We start from the raw sequence: 13125 nt of genomic DNA on the forward strand, positions 1-13125 counted from the left end.
AGCAATGTGGACAGCGACGACGATGTTCCTTCAGCAGTGACAGGGTTCTTTAGAACCTTTATTGAAGAAGGTATCTTTGCATTAAGGAATTATGCAGTTTTACAAATCTGAAAGTGTTTTGGCAAGTCAATTGTTTCAAGAGTGTCTCCCTCAAGTATATTTCTGTTTTTTATTACAGCTACACCTGAGGTTTTGCGTGATTTGATGAAGTTCTGGGTGGGCTGGGAGGTGCCTTGCTTTAAGCTTAACTTGGTGTTGGTGGAGTCCACGCTTCCAACTGCATCCACCTGCTTTGAGCGCTTGCGCCTTCCAAGCCACTACCACACTTATACTGCTCTGAAGGCAGACATGATGCTGTGTCTCCGATCCGTGGACAGCGGATTTGGGCTTGTTTAATGTGATCTAGCTTATACAGCAGTGTTCAGGATGTCAGTTTATTTTTTTAGATATTGTTTAAATTTTAGTTTTGTACCCAGACATTGTACTCCCTTATATTAGTTATTGTATAGACATTTTCCAAGTAAAATATTTTACAGGGCGAGTTTCAATGTATAAAACCTGGTCAGAGATTGACAATTTCTGTCCTAAAATGTTTCAAAACATAAAACATGTTACTGTTATGGTTGCGGTCCAAGAGACCTTGCCTGAGGCATTGAAATGTTACCATCTTAAATCCAGATGTTGGCGTTATTATACTTGGAGAAAACGTGAGTATAGAGTTATTGATCTGGTCACTGTTAATGGTTGGTTACTATAAGCATCTGTGGATGTATCAATAAAACTAACTGAAAAAACTTTCCTTGCATTGAGTTTGCAATTAATGTATCTTCTTGATGTATACAAACAAGTAGTACCACAATGAATACATCAATTATGTTAAAGTATAACACTTAGCTAGCACAGTCATTTGCAATATTTAAGTGTCGATACATTGAAGTGGTTCTTGTTGCTGCAGAATTGCACTGAATGTCGCTGACTGTGCTGACCTTCCAAATGTGTAGGAAAAAACTACGGGGGGCGCAAAAAACGTGAATGGCAGTAGACAAGGCAAAGTTTTTTATTTCATTTATTTATTTTCTTTCTTTCTTTCATGTTAGTTGCCCATATTTGTGAGAGACGATGTAACAAGATGGACGTCCCATACAATATGCACACCTCGTATCAAACCATTTTACTGCAGCATTTTGGAGATATCCTACTTTAATTGACTTCAGAGGTATATAAAGACCTAATTTCTAATAAGTAGAAAAAATAATGGTCAGGTTTAATACAGGACGTCCCATATAGTATACAAACCTCATATCAAACCTTTTTACTATAGCATTTTGGAGATATGTCACATTAATTGACTTAAGAGGTGTATAAATACATAATTTGTAATAAGTAGAAAAAAATAATGGTCAGGTTTAATACAGGATGTCCCATATTAGTATACACTCCTCATATGAATTCATTTTACTGTAGCATTTTGGAGATCTGTCACATTAATCGAATTAAGAGGAGTGTAAATACATCATTTCACATAAGTAGAAAAAAACAATGGTCAGTTTTTATAGGGGACGTCCCATACAGTATACACACCTCATATCTAACCATTTTACTGCAGCATTTTGGAGATAATTATTTCACTTTAATTGACTTTAGAGGTGTCAGCGCTGTGACACTGGCAACGGTAAATGGCAGTGAGCCCAGCCCACCCATCCGAGAAGTGTCAGCTCTTATTTTGAAAAGGGCTTATTGAGGGGGCGTGACATCACATTGAAGCAATACCCCTGATTGGCTGACTACACGTGTGGATCGTAGTCACACACTCTGCGGAAAGATAGTGCCAAAAAGATCTGTAGACGTGTGCAGAGGGATCTGTGAATGCCCTGTGATCTGCAAACACAGATTCAACACTTGCATGCTGAGCTTTGCACAGAATGTGTAAGAATGTCTATTACAGTGGTTTGAAAATACAAGTTAGACTGTGTTTGTTTGCAAATTGTGAGGAGGGCATTTGTAGATTTTTTAATGGGAAAAAACAGTGAAACAGTTGTGCCAAAATTCTGAAAACAAATGCAACACAATCTACAAACAAATAATGACCCTCATGCACAGACAAATCACTTTGCGTTCATTCAAATTCTGGTTGTCAAGTACAAGTCACTGATTTCTATTTGTGAATCATAAAGAGTTTGTTTGCGGATTTTAAATCTATTTGTAGATCGCATTTTATATTTGTATGTCATGAAGAGTCTGTTTGTGGATTTTTTATCTATTTGTAGATCTTGTTTTACATTTGCGGATCATGAGGAGTTTGTTTGCAGATTTGGAATCTATTTACAGATTGTGTTTTACATTTGCAGATTATGAGGAGTTCGTTTGCAGATTTTAAATTTATTTGTAGATCTTGTTTTGTGTTTACAAATTGTAATATGCATTTTTGACTCATAGTCTCTTCATTTTCAATGATTATGGCATTATTTTGTCACAACAGCGAAACAATAGTGTCAGAATTCTGAAAACAAATGTGACACAATCTACAAACAGAACATGATCTTCACCTGCAAACAAGTCACTTTACATTCATTCAAATTCTGGTTTTCAAGTACAAGTCACTGATTTCTATTTGTGAATCAGGATGTGTTTATTTGTGGATTTTTAATCTTTTTGTAGATCATGCTTTATATTTGTGGATCACAAAGAGTTTGTTTGAGGACTTTGTATCTATTTGTAGATCTTGTTTTACATTTGCGGATCATGAGGACTTTGTTTGCGGATTTTTAATCTATTTGTAGATTGTGTTTTGTGTTTACAAGTTGTAATATCTATTTGTGACTTTTAGTCTGTACATTTTCAATGGTTTTGGCATCAATTTATCCCCATAATTAAAAGCCTGTTGTGTCATATTTGTAATTTACATTAACATGAAAAATGCAAGTAAATAAATAAATAAACATGAATAAATGATGTATAATAATGAATGTATACTTTATATATACAAACATTAAAATTAACAATACAAATGCAAAAAATAATGTATGATAATTACCATTAAAGCTCCAATATGTAACAATTTTGTAATAAAATTTCCGAAAATAACTTGCACAGTGTGATATATTTCCTCCAGTTGTGTACTTACAATATCTCAAAAGTCTCCAAAGATTTTTTATTTCAGAGAAATTCCAATTTTAAATAACTGTCCGTCCCGGAAAAGAAATGTCGCCTCTCAGTGACGCAATGTCCGCACTATCCTTTTTTTCCGGTGTGGACCATGTGATATTCCACCACACCGGAATATCACATGGTCAAATGCGGAAGTGGTGGTTATAGCGTTATAGCCATAGACTGTATGGTTATAGCTGTTATGGATCACGATTACTCTTTGGCGAGTATTGAAGTGCCAACAAAACGAAAGCGTCCATATTCGGATACACGCAGACTGTGTGACAAACGGAGGAATAAAACCCGGATAAATATCGGCCAGGCGTTTTCGAGATGGAGAGAGCTGCGCGACAATCTTGGACTTGACAGAGACTCTGCTCTCGCGAGTGTATTGATAGACAGGTAAGCAAATCAATCTTTTTATTGTACAAGTAACGTAATAGTTACAGTAAAGATGATTTTAATAGATATGAATTAATGACAAATAGCTGTAAGTTGTAACGGGATAATATAGCATAACATTTCACGTTCCTTGCAGTTCATTAATTATGATGACATAAAATAATACGATCAGACATACAGGTAATACAAAAACGAATAAATTACCTCATCCGTGATCATGATTCATTAATTCCATTTAGATACATCGCTAGATGGTGAAAACGCATTAAAAACGACATCTCCCATCGTCACCTCCTTCATAGCGTCATCAAGCTTCGCCTTTGTTATTGTTGGAAACTGCGCCCTCTTGTGGTCAAATCTTTTTACATATTGGAGCTTTAATATTAAATTTAACATTAATAAATAAAGTACAATAATTCATGTATAATATATATATATAAAAACATTAAAATGAACAATAAAAATGTAAAAAAAAATAATGATGTATAATAATTCACATTAACATTAATATGAACATGAATAAATTAATAATTCATGTAAATCATATATAGGCCTACAAACATTAAAATAATAAAAAATAAACACAATTAAAAGTCATTTAAAAAAAAAAATCTTGAAATTGTATTATTTGTCCTAAAAAGATGGAAAATAGCAGAAAAAGTCTTAAAATCAATTTTGACCTCTTCCAGCACCCATACCGTAAGTGCACGATTAGACGCGCATACTAAAAAAAAGTGTGGCTGGCTTGACCGTGTATTTTCAACGCGCGGCTAGTAGGGGTGTGAACCGACACTGGTCTCACGGTTCGGTTCGATTACAATTATCATGTCATTGATTCAGTTCAATTCGATATCACGATGCATCGCGATGCTCTGCATCCTCAATTTTAAATTTTACTTCAAAAGTGATGTGTGCGCGCGTGTCTGTGCGTGTGCTCGCCTGTTCGGGAAGTCGCAGTGACAGACACAGTGACATTCCAGTTTAAGTTTCAAGGGAGTAAAGCTTGTTTATGCCATTAAGAAAAGGAAAATCTGTCAAATAAATTTAGTTTTAAAGAAATGTTCATTTAAAAGCAGCGCTCATTCATCAGTGTATTATGTTACCATTAAAGATGCGCGCATCAACTGTCGCCAAGTCCACTGTTGAAGGTGACGATCATCCATTTATAATCACGCGTAACACAGAATGATTGTAATTTGACCATCGGGTGCGGATACTTAAATCAGAGAAAATTATTGGGGCGGGTGGATGATTTATTTTTGGCTGCGGATTCGGGTGATGTTGGAGCTCATCCGCTTACTCTAAAGCAGTCAGACTCTGCCAGGCGTTAACAGCTCGGGCTGAAAACGGCTAACGTGGTTTATCAAGCATATTCCTGCATATTCTATTTGTGCGTGACATAAGCGCACACAGCGCGTGTCTTCTGCAGGTCATGCTTACCAGGTTGTTCATAAAAGCCGAAATGTGCCCAGATGTAGGCTTTTAAAGTAGTTGGAGCATTTTTAATTTCTCGCACTCACGTCTCGCCTACCTCTACTTTTCGTATGAACATGAATATAAACACAAATTATTTATACACATACATACAGTACCGGTTCAAAAGTTTGGAAACATTAGGCCTACTATTTTTAATAATAAATTGGATGGAAGTTCGAACATTTAAATGCACTGAGTCCGTTTAATCACCTTCTAAATTAATGCGCTGTCTTCATTGAAACACACAGAAAAACAGGCATGGAAAGGGATAGGGCTCAGTGCAATTTTCTTTAGATTATTGTAGATTTGTAAATGAATGTGATTATTTTAAGAATTGCGATTCTACAAGTATTGCGATTCGATATTGTGATTCTTTTTTTTTTAACACTAGACCATGGGGAAAAGTTAAATCATACACTTATACAATGTATAAGATGAGTCATATTTACAAAATCAATTCATCACATTTCTCTGACTTATTTTAGAAGCATCATACAGTTCTACGTTCTCTTTAATAAATGATTCAATAATAAATTCATTTTTTAACAGTCACTTGTCGCCACCTTGTGGTTGAAACAATGTAATCGATAAATGCGTTATTTTAAACACCAAGTTTTTATCAAAAGCTGATTTACTCTATCGCTATCGTAAACATCAGTGTTTATATTTGAACTTTAAACTTTTATCCCAGTACTTCTATGATAATTTGAACTATTGTATCACAGAAATTATGATACTATGAGGAAAAGACTGCCGTTTCATGACAACTCTCTTTGGGTCAGCGGCAGCGCCAACACAGATTTGAATGTTGCGATATGATTTTGTCAAAGGTTTAATAAACAGACGAAATGGAAGAAGATTGCGTGGGTGTTTGAATCGAGATCACAGTCTTTTAAAGATGAATCGTGCAGCTCTACTGTCTTATCTCTCAGCATATGAGTAGCACTCAGCACTGCGCGTCGTGTGAGGGCTTTTTCAACGCGTCCACTTATATTACGTCACTCAACACTCAAAGATAACGACACATTTCATCCTCTGTTGAAACGAAAGTACTGTAGCTAACTTCTGTCAACCTCATCTATAAGCAAGGGCAAAAATAAAGCAATTTAATTTGAATTAATATCAATTCTGTAATAAAAAAATTGCGATACCTAGGTGAATCGATTTTTTCTCCCAGCCCTATCAACAACCCCTCTCTTTCTCTACGTTCTCTCAATCACTCTCACACACATCCACACATACACTCTCTCACAAGCATCCATTCCTCACACTCACTCTCTCTCTCAAACACACCCCCACATACACTCTCACACTCTCACACACAAAACATCCTCACATACACTCAACATACACATACACTCTCTCTCACACAGAACACATGCACATCTTTGTTGCCAATGTCCACTACAAGCATCCCCTGTGCAAATTCCCACTATTCTGCTACTTCTATTGCTAATATATTAAGAGCATATTATACAGTCCATGATTTATTACTGAAGTTTCTTTTTTCTTTTCTTTTTTATTCGACAGATGCCTTATCAATATAAACCCAGAGAAGGGATCAAAAGTAGAAAAGAGCACATCAAGAAAGCAACTGGCAGTTAGTCCAAAGGTTATTTCACTGATCAACAATTGCGAACTATGAATGGATGGAATAAAAACTTTTGGAAGAGTGTCAAATCTCCCTCCATTACCTTGCAGAAATTCTTGGCAGTGTCACAGACTTTGAAACCACTTGTTTGAAAACTTTTTTTCATGGTTTAGTTATTTGTTTTTTTCATGACTCATCTGGTTGATGACTGATTTATCTGTTGACAAATTTTTATATTGGTGTATTGTTCGAGTTATGTGCTTAATTGTTATATTGGTAAATTGTTTAATTTATTAACAAATTTTTACATTGGTATATTGTTGCAGTTGTGAAGTGTTGTGGCAAAAAATTCATTAAACAATCATCAACTGCGTAAGAGACACTCTGAAATTCAAATGATCATTAAAAAGTATTTTATTCTTGCAAGAAGGCCCAGCTGCCACACAGAAGTCACCAGTACAGTCTGTGAAACAAGTGCGACGACGAGAGGGAGGGCAGAGGAGTCTTTATACTGCTTTCAAGGTCTTCTGCTTACAGGCCCTTATCTAAACAAGGAGAGGCTTCCCTGCTAGTTTTCTGATACTGCTAAGTTTGTTCTTACAAACTCACAAGTTCTAAATTGGGCGACCTCTGACCCTAGAAGTCAGAGGTCCCTTCTCATTCTGCCGCCTCCTGACGTCCCACCTGTTACCCAGCATTAAGAGAAACACATACACGTCAGTTTTACCACGTAGACCACGTATAGAAGGTCATTTCAATGTTTTACGGAAAGTCAATGAAAATCAATACTGCAAATCAATGAAAATCTAAATTTTCCATAACAGAAGTAAGTTAATTTTTGGAAATAACTAAAAAACACTCTTTTGCACTTGAGGCTGATTACTTGAATTGTTGCAGTGTTCAAAAAATGATGTCACTAGATAACATCTTTAGATGTGCCAAAACTTTGCCCCTTTTAACAGGATGATTTAAATCTTTAACATTCCAAGTGACCACAGAAAATTGTCTCCCCTTATACCTCTGCGTTAAGTTATCCTGCGTGGTGTAGGCTCATACAATATGTATATAAGCCCTATCAATGTGACATGTATGGTCATATACGGAATATAGATGTCCCAGAACAACCCTCCGTTTGACATACTCTTGCCTATACTAAGAGAAACCTTCAAAGTAAGTAAGGCGCAAAGTAAGGCGCCACCCCACAAAGTGATCCCACCATGAAATCTGCTGCCATGTATGACAGTATTGTGGGTGCAATGTATGAGGCTAGTAGACCATACCTTATACTACCTGTAAAAACAATCAACATTAAGCCAGGCTGGAACAGGCATGTTGAGGCACATCTTGCAGAAGCTAGGGTAGCATTTAAGGCATGGGTGCAGGCAGGCAGACCTAGAAATGGTCCGATCCTGAGTATAAAAAGCGTACCAGCACTAGACTCAAATATGCCATCCGTTACATTGGTAAACATGAACAAGCTATGAGAGCAAACTCAATGGCTGAGAAACTTAGGGGTAAGGATGTCAATGGCTTTTGGAAGGAGGTGAGCGCTCTGAATAGGGCCAATACATTGCTTCCATGTGCCATGGAGGGGGTGTCTGGAGCTGATAATATTGCTGAGCTGTGGAGGCAACACTACTCTGCCTTATTTAACTGTGTTAAAAGTGACCCCTACAGAGTGACAAATATTGTTAACAGTAGTCCAGAGATAATCACCTCTAGTGAAGTCTGCCAGGCAGTAGCACAGCTATCTGATAAGAAAGCGAGTGGGTTAGACCACATTACAGCAGAGCACCTTAAGTCTGCTAGCCCTAAGGTGGCAGTACTGCTTGCCATTTTCTTTTCTGGATTCATGACCCATGGGCTGCTACCTGAATCTATGTTGTCTGTTACTCTTGTGCCTGTCATCAAGGACAAGGCTGGCAAGGTTGGGAGTTTGGACAATTATAGGCCAATAGCCCTAGCCAGTGTGATATCTAAATTACTGGAAAGGATTTTGCTTGATCGTCTAGGTCCTTTTATTGGTACCGCTGATAATCAATTTTGCTTTAAAGCTAAGTTTGGTACTGATTTGTGTATCTATGCTTTGAAGGAGGCAACACATGGGTATATAAGGCAGAATTCATCCATGATAATTGGGTTTATTGATGCTTCTAAGGCCTTTGACAGAGTCAATCATCATAAGCTATTTGAAAAACTGAGCCAAAGAGACAGCATTATAAGAATCCTGGTTTACTGGTATGCCAACCAGAGTATGCAGGTTAAATAGGGGTAATATAGTATCTGCCTCCTTTGGGGTAAGTAATGGGGTACGTCAGGGGGGGCTACTCTCACCAGCTCTCTTTAACTTTTACATGGATGAGTTATCCAACCAATTATCAAGATGCAAAACAGGTTGTATGATTGGCAACACCTTGGTTAATCATTTTATGTATGCTGATGATTTGGCCATTTTCTCTCCCAGCAGTGCTGGGCCCGTATCCCTAAAGATTCTGAGAATCCTCTCAGAGAGCTCCTAACTTAACCTAAAAATTCCTTGCCAGGAGTTTTAGCTTAGAAGTGATTCCAGAACATTTTCAGTGAACTCTGAGCAAGGAATGGATGGAAAATCCTATCTTAGTGAGGAGGTGTGGTTGACCCCGTTGCCAGGTATGAGTCATCATTTCAAAAGCCGTGATTGGTTGATCCTACAAGTTTGATGAAAATGAACTTTTGGTGATAATGAGCAAAGGATGTACCCTCAAATCAATAAACATAATTATACACTCTAATCTTATGCAGACTGTAATTGTAAATAATATTTCACATTCAAGAAAATATCTGGAAAATGAATAGTAAGCTGTAGGGGTTATAGCCTAACATTAGAATCTAAAATATGTGAAAACTTAAGCTCATTACAGCCTGTTCAAATAATGATTCATGTCTTATTTGCTCATATTAATATCCTAGCTGGCATATTTTGTAATTTCACTCCCATATGGACCCCATTGAAAACAAGATGGCCTATCTCAAGGGGCTGTCCTTAATGTAGTAGAAATTGCAACGTTACAACTCAGTGTGGTCTTAACAAGGGTAACACGGCTCAGCTTTTATCAATGTCTGTGATTGCTGGCTGGTCTATTTATGAAGGCTTGTTAACAAATATCCTACAAACACAGAAAATGGAGAAAAAAAGGAACTCCTAAGCCACTAAAAGTCCTCTTCCCTGCTCTTAGCAGATCTCGCCTTAGGAGCCCTTTTAAGCGCTAGGAATCTTGAGGAATAGCTTTTATATTAACTGGGATTTTCGTGTCACTTTTAGGGGAAATTCTAAGAAAACGTCATGACTCCGAGAATTTTCTTAGAATTTGGTGGCTAGGAGCCACTTTTTGCACAAAAATTCTTTAGGGATACGGGCCCTGGTTTTCAGCAGCTACTGAATATCTGCTCTGAATATGGGGTGAAATATGATGTGTTGTATAATGCCAAAAAGAGTGCTGTATTGATATGTAGGCAGAGATGTATAAAGTACTAGAGACCCAGACTTGAATAAAAGTGCTCTATCAAAAAAGTGACTTGAGTAGAAGTTGAAGTGTTCTTTAAGCACAACACTTAAGTAGAAGTACTAAAGAAGTAGAAGTACTAAAGTATTCAACATTTTTTGTACTTAAGTATTGCAAGTAGTTTATTTTAAAATGTACTACTCAGGTACTGAAAGTAAAAGTACAAGTATTGTGTTATGAAGTTATTAAAGAAAACAGTCAAATGTTTGAACATCATATTGTTTATATTATTTCAAATGTTTAGGACACTCACAATTAATTTGGCTGAAGCAGCAGTACAAGGACAGGAATGTACAAGAGCACCTTAAAACACTGAGCTTAACTCTTTGTAATCAAAAACAGATATGATATGTCCCTAAAATATGAAATATAAAATATGTCCCTTCCCCCTTTAAAGCATCCCTCTCTTCTCTTCCCTGCTTGTTTCTTTTTTCTCCACAGCTTATTGGGTATTTATCAGCATGTAACAGTGATCTCTGGAAGCTTTGTTTATGTCAGGGAGTTCCTGGAATGGCTCTTCTTCATGTGTTCCATATATGGTCTAAATGTGCATTGGGCGCCCTCAGGCTGCCAACACAGTTGGCAGAAAACACATGGACTGAAAACACAGTACATCAGAGTATCCAGTGCTCATAAAGATTACATCGGCCCATTTTGGTTATAATTTCAATAAATATTATTCCTCTCTATAGAAATCTGACGTAAACCTATGAAATCTATCAATACTTGTCAAAATCTGCACATTTTTTAGCTAAAAGCCCTGAGGGACGTTGTTTTGTCAAGCGCTGTCATGACGACAGCACAGGAGTTTTTTTCTGGGAGCGGCTGACGCTCATAATTCATGATAAAGGTATCGACTATTTTTTCTATTACATAACTCCTGACACAAATTAAGACATAACTGTCCCTATAAGTTTCTCAGAATAAAATAGTGCTCAAATACTGAAACTTGAGTCTTATATAATTTTAATGATGTATAGTTTGTCAAGGTAATAACATTACATCTAATAGTAACTTTAAACTATTTAAACAAAGAACGATTCAGTGCGTCGGCGTCCTCATGACGGCTAACAGTTACGCACTTCATTCTATATGAATTGTCTTTCACTCCGACAAATGAAAACATGGACTCTGGTCTCCTTTCTCACCCTCACCGCCACGATCACTCGAAGTTGAAGGTGGTGTTTCTGGTTCGTCCATCTCGAAACAAATTAACAAAGCTCAAGTGTTCTCAATGAAGGCAGGCAGCAAAGCGAAAGGCAGAACGGGAGCATGCGCGGTCTTGATCGCTTGATTCGCTGGGCCAGCTTCATCAAACCTGTTGACAGAGCCATCTACCGCTCTAGCAGTGATAATGTGGGTTTGGAATGATTCGTAAAATTTTTATAATTGTAACGAGTAACGATGCAGCACATAAAAAAAATGTCCCTACAGTTAAAATGTGGTAGGATGAAATGGTTAGGTTATTACATCTGGAAAGAATTCGTTTTTCTTTATTAAACAGACTGGACCAGTTTGATAAGATTTGGTTTTCCCTTCTCCATTACCTTGATAGCATAGTTTTAAGTTGGCGTGTTTAAGTAGGCTAAGTGTGTAGCATTGATTGTCCCATTAGTGTGATATGACTTTAGTCCCTATACTAGGGTGCGGTGGGTGGGTGGTTGAGTGGTAATGGGAACTGTTCTGTCTTACTTGTTCATTGTGTTTTGCTCAAATTTATGTTTCGCAATTCAGATATTTGTAAGCATTTTGAAAATAGGGGTTGACATTAGTCCTGATGCATCCACCTTATTCCTGACGACCTTACTGCATTTTGAATTATGGGTGGCACTTACGGTTTGGGGAACTTCCATTCAAAAAGGCTGAAACTAATAATTTCAGATCATAAGGTGTATTTGTATTGTCGACGTATTTTTCACTGTGTGAGAACATGGTGTGGCATGAGAGCGGCATAGCTTGTCGGACATAGCAACAGTAACTAAAGGGGGCGGGTCTTTGCGAACGGTCAATTCCTTACAAATCCAACAGTATTATGACGATTTTGAGACATGCAATCCACTGGGGTCAAAACATGGAATTCACAAGATTGGCTGTCTTTACTTTATCCTGAGAAATCTCCCACCAAAATTCAACTCTGCTGTACTAAACATACACTTAGTTTATCTCTTCCACTCCCAAGATATTCAAAAGTATAGATTTGATGCCATCTTAGCATCAAATTCTTGAAAGTGAGGGATTTATTTGCCCTTTTCTTCTGAAAAGGTTTATGGTTCAATTTCTCAGATTTCTGGAGGTAACTTGGGAATAAATGCTCTTCTTGGTTTTATAGAGTTTTTAACAGACATTACTAATGTTGCTTGATTTTAACTGAAAAATCTTATGCCCAGAATGTTTATAGTGAGTTTACCTGTTCAGCGTGATTACGTTTAATCTCCTCGACAGCCTCTGTAGTCCCATTTAGCCACTTGTTCGAGACGCAATAGGATATAAAGGAGTGGGGTACAACTGATGTCGTAGAATAATTTGTGTGTTTTGGCCTACAAAGTGATTTCAAACCTGCACCACTCTATACACAGAAACTAATCTAACGTGCAACTACATGATACATTTTAATGTACTGTTTATTTTTAACATAGCTTCTGATGTTCATTCATGTTTATTTCATGCTGAGGAAGAGATGATCGGTTTGTAAGCAGCTACAGCAATCTGGGACGCCACATTAAAGATTGCACAAAAAATATTTACTGTTTGAATTTTAAGATAGACATGATGGAATTAGAAAATATTTTATAATCTAGACTAATTCTTATCAATCAAGTAACAAAGCTTATTGTAAGTATTGGACAGTAGGCACACTACAAATAATGTTTAGTGAAGTTTTGTTCTTGCTGGACCCTCCTTACATCCTGCCCAGTAGGAAAGCTCTGAAGGATATGGTAGGCAAGAAGCACATAGATCTGAAGGAGA

This window comes from Abramis brama, assembly GCF_963993115.1.
Source record: "Abramis brama genome assembly, chromosome: 4".
NCBI classification, from domain to species: Eukaryota; Metazoa; Chordata; class Actinopteri; order Cypriniformes; family Leuciscidae; genus Abramis; species Abramis brama.